This window comes from Geospiza fortis, unplaced genomic scaffold (assembly GCF_000277835.1).
Source record: "Geospiza fortis unplaced genomic scaffold, GeoFor_1.0 scaffold279, whole genome shotgun sequence".
Lineage (NCBI taxonomy): Eukaryota > Metazoa > Chordata > Aves > Passeriformes > Thraupidae > Geospiza > Geospiza fortis.
In genome coordinates, this window is record NW_005054352.1 from 1,421,167 (window position 1) to 1,435,954 (window position 14,788).

Here is a 14,788-nt window from a genome sequence, read left to right on the forward strand (position 1 = left end):
GCTTCTCTTTTTAGTTTCCTATCTCCTTAGCTCTAATAGCAGTTAATTAGTCTCATATGAGAACATTTTTAGGTTTTGGCATATCTGTATTGGTTTTTCTTTTTCCTTGTACCTATTCCACTCATGACTTTTTGATGTTTGTGGATAGGTGGGGATTACTTTTCCATTTTATAATTTTGTTTTACTTTCTTACTGAAGATTGGTGGTTTGATTTTTATTTAGGGTGTGTGTATAATTTTTTAGTTCTATAGAACAGGATGGATTGGACTACTGCTGTATCTAGGAAAGTTTAAAATGGGGGTATATATTGGTGCTCTCATTGGATCCCATACTGTGGAATTGCTCATGACATGTGGCTGGATTAAAAGTTTACATACATTCTCCTGCAAATGCAATAAATCTCATGCTTTTACAGACAAAGCCTCTCAAAGCTGAGTGGAAGTCAGGCTGCACCTTCAGAGAAATTCTACTGATCCACACCCCATTTCTCTGCCATGTCTCTCCCACCATATCATTAGCTGAAAACTCACCAAATGAAATAAAAGGAGGCCCTTGTAAAGGGTGAAAATACAAGGAAGCAGCTCTGGTTGGAGCAGTTCATTCAGCCTGTTTATTGTAGCTCAGGGCCAAACGGAAAGGGTGTAACAAGGACAAGATGATGACTAGATAACACATGAGAAGGAGAAAAGTTTGACTTCCAGCACCTTATGCATAAAGTGTGAGTATCATAAGGAAATGAGAGTAGGCCATGAGAGATGATAAGAGTACTGATGATTTAATTTGTATTTCCTCAGTTGAGCAGGAAGAAACAAATTTCAGCTATTTGAATGATGATTTTCTTTGGGAAAATACTGCAAGGAGGCATTTCAATGTTATTTACCCCTTGATTAGCTCTACAGTCTTATCCACTCTGTGCTTTCATGTCTAATGACTAGTTTGTATTAATATGAAAAGAGTTGAACCCCTCCTCTTTCCAGAGTAGCTTAGGAGAAGAAAAGGTTCATATGCAGACTTAGTGAAACACATCTGGGTGGAAAGGAAGAGAAATACATAGCACAGCATGAATACTTTATTCATCAAAGGAAACTGATTTCATTTGGAATTGGTGACCTGGGTATTGTCTGACAGCACAGTATTTTATTCCTAATATATTTCAATATTGTTTCACTACTCTATGTACTGCATTTTATCTCCTTTCCTTTATAGTTGCTGCCTCTTAATAGTTGGTCTAACTACTACTGGGAAGCTGTCTCTGCAGTAGTGGCTCAACACCAGCTGTGCATATGCGTGTTGGCATTTCATTTCTAGTAAGCAACACAAAGTAATAGATTATTTGAATTCAGGTATTCAGGTATTGTATCCTGCTCAACCTACTTAGTATATAAGTAAAGAAGTGAAGTAATTTTCAAAGCACTAAGGGATTACTTGTTCTTTTTCCCTTTAGCTGCATAAATATATATTTGTCACAAAAATTTGATAACATGATCTCTGTAACCCAAACTATCACAAAAACCTACTATTTTCTGCACAGCTAAAAGCAAATAATAATAATATTAAACACTTTAAAGATGAATATGAAAATATTTTGTGACAGAGATAATAAAGAGGGTGTTTTGGAGCATAAAGTGATAAATTTATCATTAAGAGTGTTATTAGGGCAAAGAATTTGTGAGAACTTAACTATGTCTATTAAGCTACATATCTAGTAATGTCCAGGAGAGCACAGAAAAAATATAATGTTTGGAAAGTTCTTTACCAGAAAGGTTACAGATTATCAAATTTCAGGAGCAGAAATCAAGGAGACAAGAGGAGGCATACAGGAACAGCAAGTAGAGTGGAAGGCGACCCTAGTCTTAACTTCTGGGTGTTACAGAAAGATTTTAATTGCAATAACACAAAAAACCAAATTAAAAATAAATGTTTAGATGTAACTAGCCTTTGAAATAAACCTGAATTCCCTTATGTGAAATTAAAGCAGAAGATAGTCTTCAAGAACTGCAAAAGACTGTCTTGGCTTTAACTCAAAAGCTTGTAGAAAGAGAAAAACAGACAGTTCAAAACATACAACCAAATTACATCAGAAAGGCTACTGGATGTAAAAACAATAGTGGTATTTTACCTAAGGATGGGGGGAATGTCTTCTTTATACTTGTTCCCCTATTAATTTCATTCAGAGACATAGAGTAATCTCAGCAACAACTGCACATGTAATGTAGGTTTTCAAAGCAGGAGCACTTTCTGGAGTCATTAGATAATTCACATCTCAGTCTGAACTCTCTGAGTGTCTGCTTTCCACTTCTCAGTAGCAGCTTAAAAATAATCAATGGATGAGACTGGATGGATGTGACTGGGCTTAAGTATACATATATGCCTAAAGCATACATATATGCCTAAATACTGCCATATAAGTCTAGATATATGCCTAAATAAGCAATCGGCTACACCAAGAAACTGGGAAAAGTGTCTGATTCAGGAAAAATATAAAAGTTCCAATTCCTGATCTGTGGCAGCACATAGAACAATTCTATATTTTTTTTATTGCCCTTCCAGCTGAAATAAGCTGGAACCCATCTCAGAAAATAAAGTTAACACTTGACAAGTCAATGGTAACTTGACTGTCTCTGCTATGCTGACTGGTATTTCTCTGACACAGCAGGGATCCAATCCACACATTGTGGATACTGTCACTCATCCTATCCCAATTAAGAACATCAAGTTTCTTTTGCCTTTTCTTAAAAAAAAAACCGAAAAACAACAACAACAACAAAACTATGTAGACTGGGAGAGATAAATGGCGTGAAACTGTCACTATAAAGAAAAACAAAGTAACTTTGCCAGTGGCTGGAGAAATTACATTGTCAAGTAACAAATTCATACATCAAAATAAAAAATGTAGTGTTTTGCTCATTATCTGGTGTGTAGCTTGTATGCTTCTTTGTTAACCTTCCTCACACTACAACGTGCAGGGCAACTTCTCAGCACCCTGGTGAGCACAAACAATCCTGCTTAAACCAAAAAACCTGGTCAAGACCTGTTACCCTTCATGCCATCCAAGCTGCTTTATGATTTATACCAAACAATGAAGCAGGAAAATATGTTCAATCAGTGACTTGGGAAAACAAAGATGAATCCAGTCTGAGTATGAATAACAGCATCAGGCTATGTGTAATTCACAGAAAGAAAAGATTCCCATTAGTTTCAATTTTAAGCTATTAATAATATGTGCATGTTAACTACAAACACAATTGTTTCTAACTCCAACTTCTTACCTTCATTACTAGATATGCCAATCTTTCCTTGAAATTGGTAATGCTTAATCTCAAGGGTTGGAGGTTTTCTTACCTAAATTCTTATGAAATTCTTCAACAGCATTTTTTTCTTCCTTGTTCTTTTATTACACCTACTTTTTGTCCTTTTCAATGATTAGGCAGTTGTCATAAATTATCAGATTTTCTGTGAACTGTATGGCAAGATATATATGAGGATTCCCATAATTACTCAGTTTATCAAAAATGATCAGCTACACAAATAGATAAATAATTCATAGACCTTTTTCTTAGCCAAAGTAATAATGTGAAAACCTTATTGCAATACAAAATAGATGTAGCTGGTGGGTACTACCAGATGCATTTGTAAATAGCTCAATCAAACATTAACAAATGATTATTTACTTATTTGCCATCTTCATCACAGGTTCCATCTCTATTTCCTCTAAGACTGATGAACAGGAGAGGTCTTGAAGGGCCACTGACAAGATCATTGTTAACAAAGCTAAACCTTTAACCCCCTAGAAACAGAACAACAGCTTCCAACTGTTTTATTGTTTGTTCTTTTTTTTCCTTCTGTTTTAAACAAAATGAGGTTAAAATTTTTTAAAATTTGTTTTTTATTTCCTTTCATTGTACAGATAGCCCTAAAAATATAAATTTTAGTGAACAAAATAGGCAGCAGGGCTCAACTGTCATGGTCCTGACAAGACCCTGTGGAAGAAGACTGCAAAGCATGTCCTGGTACTCACCTTCCATAACATGATTGGAGAGTTTGCAGTGGAGAGGACTTTCACTCCATATCAGATTGTTCTCAAAATTTATCTTTGCACTATCTCTGTGGGGAAGAGAAGTCAAAGCATTTAGAACATGCTGGGGATGATCTTTTTGCTGCATGCAGTTGCACTGACTGACACCATCCATATACTTCTTCAGCCTCAGAATAACGTGAGCACCTTTGGTCTTCTTCAATGTCCTGTAATGATCATGGGGTGATTGTTTATATAGGACACTACAGTGAAGATATGACCTTCTAGAAACACATGTCACAGACCTCCTTTGCCCCAGGAAGCCTGTGAACTCCCTTCCCTTGTTAGGGCTAAGCCCTTCACTGAGGAAGACTGGTATCATAGATACATGTTAAATCTGAAGACATCAACAGACTCTTAAGGCAGAGAGATGTAAAAATCCAGTAAAAAAAAGACCACATGACATCTGTACCACTCTTTATTTGGTGCTTCCTTTGTATGGCTTGTCAGCTGAGGTAGAAAGTATTAAAGAATTTTGTGATCTTTCTTTCCGTATCTCCAGCCATCACTGCCTGTTTTTGCTCTGGTATGAAATGTGCAGTACTGTGAGCACTCACTAGTGTCTGTCCTAATTGTCAGTCTTTCCTCTTTCCTTCTCCTTCAAAACAGCAACACTTTGAGAGCGTGGGCAGAAGTTAAGCTGCAGCAGAACATTGTAATAAATGTCCTCAGGATTAGTCATTAAAAATGCAGGTATTACACTCATCCTGCTTACAACCAAATGTGGACAGAGAGCAAGAGCTGGTATCCAAGAGCTAGTAAGAGGCCTCTTTCATTTTCTCCACAGTTTTGAACTTGCAGCTGGACTGAACAGACTGATAGGAAGGGAAGAGCTAGTCTATTTAAGCTGCGCATAAACATTTCCAGAACCTCTCCTCCCCACTTTCTTTCTATACTTAGAGGAAACATTCAATAAGAAGTTTCAAATTTCTCTTGGTGTTTTGAAGTCGAAGTTAGATTGAATAGCAAAGAGCTAGGAATTTCTATTTAATTGTTGAATTTTGGACTGTTTTGCAGTGGCTGGATGTAGACCAACTTTCTGCAAATAATGGGATCCAGGACTTTTATGGGAGGTGGAAGTATCAACGTCCTTATGGATTAAGGTTGTGCCTGATGGGTTTCTTCACTCACTGTATGATGAAGTGTATGGATTTCAAAAATTAATCATAAGAAAAATCCAAGTAAGGTTACTATGAATTGCTCTCAGCCCTCTCTACTGTGCAGAGCTGGAGGTGTGACGTTGAGAATTCTTTCAAGTGTTAATAGTGAGGTATGTAGCTTAAATCAGTCTGATATATCTGATTCTTTTGTACCCCAATAAAATAATTTTAGCCTGATTTGCCTATTAAAGAAAATAACCTAAGACAAAACCCCTAAACAATCTGTAAGCAATATTTTCTCATCAGTCTGAATGAACGACCATACAGCTTTCCTGTACAGTGAGAACTGCCATCTAATTCTGTGATTCAGCAGCAATTTGGTTATACTTAGGGGCAAGCTGGACCTATTCTCCCTTAATGATTCTACCTGGTTTTTCCCCTGCTTTTGTCACTCATTTTCTTTCTTTTTTTTTTTTTTTCTTTAACAAACTTGACATTTTCAAATCTGTAGAGAACACATAAAGTATTTGAGATAGCAGAAAACAATATAATTTCTCATTTTTGAGTGTTGAAGATTGCATGTAAGATGTTTTCCATTACCATCTGTATGGCTGATTACCTTGTCAAGTGGTCAGTTTGCCTTATCTCTCTCTTTGAGTGACCACATTCACACCTTCCTCGGGAGGGGACCTCTGCTGATAACAGACTATTGAATATCAGCGCGTGAATGATAAGAACTATAACATCCCATTGTGAGATGCTCCACCCAGAGGGAGGAGCCAAGCACTGCTACCCCAGTGTACTCTGAGATTTTGAAATTGCAACTAGGTTTTTCTCCACGAGATTCCCCAGAGGAACAGCAGCTGCCTTTTCCTCCTGGATCTTCAGAGGAAGACTACATCCTTCTCTACAGAACCCCCTTGCTCCAACAGAACCACACCTGATACTTTAGAAGACTGCAGCCACATTTTCAATCGGACTGCCACCAGCACCCTGACCCACAGGGTGTCAGGTTGGGTTCTGACTCTGTCAGTGTTGTTCCAGTGGACTGCATTGTTTATTTTATTCTTTTTATTTCTTCCCTACTAAAGAACTGTTATTTCCTGCTCCCATATCTTTGCCTGAGAGCCCCTTAATTTAAAATTATAGCAATTCGGAGGGGTGGGGAGGGTTTACATTCTCAATTTCAGGGGAGGTTCCTGCCTTCCTTAGCAGACTCCTGTCTTTCCAAACCAAGACATTGAGAAAAACTTCAAGAGACATTCTAGTGAGACATTCTAGTGAGGAGTAGTTTCCGCACATAGAAGTACATATATTTTCTTCCACTTTTTACTTTTTGTCTTCTGCTGTGCTTAGCATACACTTTAACATCATTCCTATTTAGTCCCCACTGATGTAACTGCTGCCCAGGCTGGAGGACTATGCAGACTCTAATTTCTTCCCTTGTGCTCCTATCAGCAGCATTGGAATAGCTCAAAAATTTAAATCACATTTGGTCTTCACATGCCTCTACATCTGGTCTGTTATATCTGTTTGAAAAGAAAAATCTACTGTTTAATTCTGTATAACTTCTGTAATGGGAAATACACTTCTTGTTATCCATAAGCAGTGAAACAAATGTGCTGTTGTCTATAGGTGTTTGCTACTGAAGTAGAAGTATTATGTACTTTACTTTTTTTCCTTTTTTCAAATTTATTGGTGAGAACACTAAAACCATCAAAAACTTTTACCTTAGTAACTTACAAGACTCTGGTTAGGATATACCCTTGATCAATGTCCTAGGAGATAGCTATAGCTATAGCACACACATGTTTTGAATCAGTCACATAAAATTCACCCCCACCACGTTTTTCTGTTTTTCTGTTTTTCTGTTGTTCCCTTTTCACTGTGAAATAAAACCAAATTATATTGCTTTTCCAAGACAGATAAAGATGTTCTACTTTGTAGACATTTTGGCCTAGTTCTGCCTGATAATATTTTCCTTTTCTATTTCATTCTCATTGCTTTTGTTACTAATCCTATAAAATTAGTATCTTCTTGTGAAAAAATATAAAAACCACAAAGCTATTCCAAAATATTTCTTTTATATGACAAGTAGACTTATGGAGTTGGGAAAAGATTAAGGAGAAAGATTGTATGGGTGAATAGGAAAAGCTTCCCCAATCTCATTTTCTGTTATTCCATGTTCCTGTTCTATAATAAAAATGGAACTTTCCTTTAAAATTTAAAATATGTGGCTGTGAGAATTGATTATTTTGACAATTAGTAACTATCCACTGAAATATTTGTGCTGAAGAACTTGCACAGTCATTCTATGCTTTTTGAGCTATGCTTCCTGGCTGGTATCTTGAAATGAGCCAAATATATGGTATTTCATGTTATGCTCTTCATCACTGCTATGTTTGCATTACTAAAAATCTTTGCACAGATGGGCAGAGGCAGTACTGTCAGAAAATGTTCAGTTGCAAATTATTTGCTAAATCCAAGATTTTTCTCCCTCCAATTGTTTAACAATAAAACAAAACAAAATGCATAATATGCCTAGTTCTGGTTATCTTTTATGCTAACTTACTGCAATAATGTAATGCTGAACTTTTTACTTCTACAGAAGAGAGACTTTCACAAAAAATGGAGATTACTTGGTTTATTTCATCTTAATATTTTTCTGTTTTCAAGGAATATTTCTTTCATTCTTTTCCTCAACCCTCCACCTTATATTTTTTCTAATATGGTTTTATATTAATTACCAAGAGCTGATAAAATGAATCTATCAAATAAGATCAAAGACCTTCATCCTTTGTCTAAATGGCAATCTGAATGCACGTTAAATTTTTGAGTACTTCAACTAACTCTTTACTGTCCCTCAAGTGTTGCAGACATTTTTTATGAAAAATCCTTTCCTTAGGATTTTTCCTCCTGAGAAGCTGAGAGGCTTCAGGAACAAAATGTAAACATTGATTATCTGCTGCTGTGGAATGCAATAGGTGCATCTTTGATTGGCCCATGTTGGATGTTTGTAATTAATGGCCAATCACAGCCCAGCTGGCTCGGACAGAGAGCTGAGCCACAAACCTTTGTTATCATTCTTTCCTATTCTATTCTTAGCTAGCCTTCTGATGAAATCCTTTCTTCTATTCTTTTAGTATAGTTCTAATGTAATATATATCATAAAATAATAAATCAAGGCTTCTGAAACATGGAGTCAAATCCTTTTCTTTTCCCGCAAGCTGAGACCCCTGTGAACACCGTCACACTCGAGAGTAAAATTGGATGCTTCTCATACTGGCAAATTAAAAAAAAAAAAAAAAAAGGGAAACCCACAGTCTGCTGAATTTTAAGATAGTGGTGCTAGATTATTTCTCAATAGTGCATGTGTATGGAGTAAGATTTCCTCTTTTTTCACTTCTTTTTTATTTGTATTAAGACTGTAATAGTGCAAATCATATCATATATGCAAACAAAAATGCAGATTTTTTTCTTATTATGCAATCATTTGCAGTCTATGAAAATGTTAAAAACCAATTTTCTTGAGATTTTCAAATAGTTGTATACCAAAAATTATGTAGGGTGAAATATGGCTTTTCTGGCCGTTATTCACTACATACTGTGTGCAATTCCCCTGTTTAAACAGACTAGTTCATGCAATAAGAAGTAATAATTATAACCTTGATGATTTGTGATCATCTATGAAGTCAGAATAACTAGTTCATATGCATGTTATAATATGAAATATGTTTGAATAATTTTTTTAAAAAAATAGTTCAATTTTCCTGAATGGGAAATATATCAATTGAAATTGATCTTATCCCTTTTTTTTCAGGTTGTTGAGTCTTAGTCTCTACTTGATCTCTACCTGTTCCTGAAGGAAAGCCCTGAACTTCTGTCCCTTGAATAGCTCTCTGTTTCAAGTTCAACAAACTCAACTTGTTATTGTAGATCAACTGGAAGATTTGACTAAGAGGATTTTGTATGAATAATGCTATTTAAAATAAAGATATGTTCAAGATTCTCCCTGAAATTAAGAATACACTAATCCCAGCTTTGTGACTTTCCTCAGCAAAAAAACAGCAGGTGAATAAGGTATCAGAGAACATACGTGAAATCAGCTGAAAGGTTCTCGGGATATTTCTGTCCCTGGAGTTGTTCAGAGTCAGGAAATGAAAAGCAAATTTCATCAACCTTTGCATTTTTACTGTCTGGGAATAAAATCTCAGTGTACACTTTTCTGGTAGCAATCTCCTGTCAATATTTTGAGATTATTTTTATTTTGCTCATTGCTACTTAGGCTACTAATTTAGTCTGCATCTTAATATGTAAAAAACTGTATGTTATATATACATATTTTTGTATGCAAACACACAGAAGCACACACATATATACAGATATACATACAAAGATTTATGCATCTATTTTGCAAGCACATTATGCATCATTAGGTATATGTAGCTAAAAACAACATTAGTATTTATAAATATATACACATGTATAAATATGTGTTCGCTTTCATTAAATCTGATCATTCTGATCATGATTTGTTACTTTCAGAAACTGTATGAATGTAACGGTTTGTATGCATGTAATTCTTTTTTGAAGACTTGCTGCTAATACATTGCGATTTGGTACTCACATATTTTATTGTGCTGCATGCCTGAATGACAGATGATTATCTGACAAAGGAAATCTGGTGTTAAACAAAATGAACTAGTACTACATTTAAAAATTACAATTCTAACACAACAACAGTTAAATATATGTATCATATTTTAAAAATTTAATATCTGTCTATTGCTGGTATTGTCTTTGTCCACGTTGACAACAAAAGGATAAATACAGTGCATTCAGTAGGTCCCTCTGGTTATACCATGAACATGACACATGTCATCCTATGATAAATTGGCTCTGTGTCTATTCAATTTCAAATCCAAAGCTCTGGAGGCAGAGGTGTTAGGAAGCAGGCATAATTCTGGCGAGCAGAGGCCTCAGATGCACAAAATTAGTGTGCATGGAACAGATAACAAAAAGCAAGAGGGAGACTGAGAAGAAGTTTGCACAGGTTTGTCAACTTCCTGTGGTTTAGGTAGTATTGGCAGATGTTCTGTGTAAAAAAAAAAAAATCTGTAAGCATGATAATGAATGTTACCAGAATTAGAAGTGACAACTGTATCAAACACAAATGCTGTCTGTTTTTTGATTTGCATACCAATTAAATTAAAAGACCCAAATATTAGGTTCCAGAATTTGTTTGACAAATAATCTGCTGAGCTCACTCTGTACATCTGGGTCAGACATGCTGGCTGTATGACAGATGCAGTGTCAAAAGAAGATTTTAACATAGAAAAAATGTATTCAGATTGTTACTAAGTCCTGAACTTAAAGTAGAGATTAGAAAAGGGTCTAGTTCAGAAATTGCTTTAAACATAGTGGTATCTACCTCTCTCTAGGCATTTTATTGTGCATTACTGTCAGGTCTGGTATGTGAGACATCTTCCTTACTAACAGCTAAAGAAAGGAGTAGGCAAAAATAGTTCTGTTCTGTACCATTATATTGTGCAGCTATCTTATTCCCTGGGTAAATACATATGTTTTGTGGGCCTACTCAAAGAGTAAGAGACTATTTGATGTGAGTGATGATGGCAGAATCAAGCAATACATGCTTAAGCATTTCTCCAGAATTTTACATTTTTCATGCTCCTCTGAAATATTTACAAAGTAGTTCATGTCTGGTGAAGGTTCAGGTCAGTTCTCGTTTCAGTAAGACAAGTTCACTTGACCCTGATTTTAAAGAAAACTTGAGTCAAAGCAGGAAACTGTTCTCTTAGGCAAATGCTGCTCCAATACCTGTGCCTTGCTGATACATGTACCTTTTTAACAGCTTCTGAGGTTTTCCATCCATATGACATTTCATTTTGCACTATTTCATGCTGAATTTCTTAGCAGAGAACACTAGATTTGACTTTCTACTGAGCCAAAGTCATGTCCTGTAATTTTTAATGAAACCTACCTCTCACAAATCTTTCCCTGCTTCTAGATATTTGAGGGTCCAAAGATGCTACACCTTGAATAATATTAAACAACGAGGCAAAGAGCATCTATATTAGTGTTTAGAAATGGATATGATTTATACATGCATGGACTGTAGCAAATGCCCAATGAAACACCAGCTGTGAGTACTGAACTGTTGTTCAGAAAACCCTCAAAACAGAAAAAATATCTTTCTATTTTCTGTGATTGCCTGATGACCATTGGGTTGATTTAATGCAACACTGCTGATATTCTCAGGAGCAGAATCATGGTATGTGTGGCACTACAGGGGTAATGCAATAATGCAGTAGTAAAATGAAAATTAAAAAAACTGAGTTGTAGCATATTGCTCAACATTAAGAAATAATATCTGGAATTTTTTCTCTTTTTTCCTGTGTTTCTATTATTTTTTTAAACAAGGAAATGAATTTACACAGGGCAAATGTAGTATTTAAATATTTAAAATTTAAATGAAGAAGCTCCTCTTGAATGCACCTGTATGTACTAGATATGTCTGAGTCCATTTGGTATAGGAAAGTAGGCCACCAATTTATGTGTTTAAAGAAGTCAAACCACTCACTCACAGAGAATGAAAGTTTTTTAAACTCTTCTGTATATGGTGAACTGTTTTTGAAAATCCAGGCAGACAGAACCCATGCCATTAACAATGCATAAAGGCGCAGTTTTCTGGAGTCTGGAAAATGGAAAAGTGGAATTCCTTCATGTAAAAAAGTAAGAATAGGAAGAAATGTGTTTTCTGTACTGAAATGGTGAATTTTACAGCATATAAAACCTTTAAAAAAAAAGTGAATCAAACCTGAGTTCTCTAGGTTATGCTGTAATGTGGAAGCAAAAAGACACATGGTTAGCTTTGAACCAGCATGTGTTTAATACTGCAACCAAGGGATGCATTTTTCAGGGATGAAATTGAGCAAAGGAAAATTTAGTCTTATTACTAGGAAAATGTATCTAATAGTGAGATGTATTGGAATTGTGGAATAGTCTCTTGAGAGAAGTGATGGAAGCCCCATAGTTGAGTCTTTGAAAAAATGGTCTAGAGAAAAATTGTCTTGCTGGGAAACAGCTTTTTCTTGTCTACAGAAGGGCCAATGTCACCTAATGGAATATTTTTGCATATGACATCATCTGTACTCCAATTTATTATTACCATGTTTGTGCAGGGTTTCACGGAAGTCTGATAAAGAAGACAGGATGTCACCTGACTTATTTTTCATAACACAACCAAACCAAAGTTCTAGAACATTATATTCTGTCTCAGTATCATTGCTAAGTGTTTTGTCATATTCATGAGTATGACATGAAGTTTCAATAGACCAAGATTGGTTTATGTCTTCAATGATTTTCAATTTTATTTTATTTTGGCTTTTTTTATATGGTTGTTGATTCCAAAAATAATGAAATCACTATGAGATAAAAGAAATACTTCCATGGAGGAGGTATGCTTTCATTAATAGAGCTTATTAATATATACTTTAAAATATATTAATAGAAAATATTAATATGCATTAATAGCACATTAGTATTTTATTAAGATATAAAGCTAAGCTTTAAAAGAAAGCTAAGCTTTAAAAGCTAAGCTTTAAAAGAAAGTTCCTCAGACAATAACTTGTGGTGGTTTTTCACCTGTTAGGAAATGCACATGACATAATTTGGTCATTTAAATGCTAAACATGGATGCATCTTTGTCTATTAGCAAAACCAGTGAAAGGTAACTTTGAAAGCTTTCATATTCACAGCACGAAGCATACATTTCTTCAATAAAACCTCAACTTCCTCCTGAATAAATAATAATGAAATGCAATTTCTCTCTAGCTCTTCAAGTTATTCCTGTGAAATAACTTTCTAACTGCATTTCCTTAATGTCCTTAATTAAGGACATTTCTTTAATGTCTACTGAGCATCACAGAGGGCTAACAAGGGGGAACAGATCTGAATTACCAGGGAAAGCAAGGGTTCCTTGTACAGATTCCCCTCAAGATCTTTAACCATATTGCCCTTCTTTGGACAGTCTCTAATAGCTTTGTATCTTGTATTGTGTGGCCCAGAGCTGCGCACAATGCTCAAGGTGTGGCCACAGCAGTACAGAGTAGAGAGGGAAAGGTGAGGTTCAATTTCTTTTTACACATTTTAATATTGCCAGGAATAAACCTAATAGTGATCATGTTCCAATCACCAACAACAATCTTACAACAACTAAGTTGTAGTATGAAGTGTTAAGTACATGAACCTAGTACTTGTCTAGATATTTCTAGGTCCAAATTGGCTCAGAATTTATCTTAAAAATATGAGAATGTATAACTAGTGATGGTAGAGCACAGAAGAGCAGAAGTTTGACTGACACCAGGTTTGTAGTTATCTAGTTTCACCATTAATGTGAAGGTGAAATTGCTTTTTCACTGACACCTGTTCATCTAAAATGAGTCAAGTATTTACTTTTCAGTCATAAATAATGCCCAGGTTTCGGAAAAGATTTATACATTTGCTTTAACTTCACTGATCATTATTCTAGTGTAAAAGGTTAGAGTTTGTCCAAGAAAAAATCTATTGTCAATACCTTTGTTCCTAAGCATGTTTCATTGCATTGCTGCTATATCAAAACCTCGTCGCTTGAAGGTCTTACATGAAATTGTGTTGCTGAAAGCGTGGTGGTGGCAGTCATCAGCTGTGTTTCATTTTATCTTCAGATTTGCTGGATAAGTTCATTTAGATGTCTACACAGCATGAATTCCCTGGAGTCTAAACAGATTTTAAAACTATGTTCTAGCATAATTTCATCTTTTTTGCATTGCCTTTTATTTTCTTGTTTTCACTTACCTTTTCAAAATGAATTGCACAATGAATTTCAACAGAGATCAGAGTTTAGAAATTCTTTTGATGGGTAGGCAATATGGATTTCTTGATCCTGATTTGAAAGTAAATCACAAAATTATTATATTGTAGAAAATTATCAGTGCACTAAAACCAGTCCACAATTATGAATGGATTCTATTTTTAATAGATTTTTAAACTTAATCTAAGCTTGCTTCTCTGAATAATACCAAATTAAAAATTATTTTGTTCTGCAATACTGCTTATATTACATCTTAAGAAACTAATGGATTAACCGCTGCAATGCAAATGTGTCTAGATAGATTCTGTAAAGGTTGGCCTTCCTCTCAGAACAAGGTCAGTTGCCCTCCAGTCATGGGAGGGCATGGTGAATCTGTACAAGACAGGAAAATGAGAACAGAAGAAGAAACAGCACATTTAATCTCTGGAACTAAAAATCTGATAATACTTATGGTATGACTATATTTTGTCAGATTGTTATTTTAAATGTCTGTTATGTCAGTGCATTTGTAAATTTTTGGAACAAAATTCACTTTTTAAAGTAATTTTTAAAGTACTTAGAGAAATTACAAAATATGAAGATGCCTGGTGTGTTTGAAAACAGTTTGAGAAAGTCCACTTCTAGAAAAAGGCTTTTAGGCTGCTTTCACTAAATTCCTAGAAACTGCACCAGTTTTGGGAAAAGAACAGCTCTCAAACTTCAGCTGCATTTCAGGACATAAGTAGGAATTTATTGCAGAGA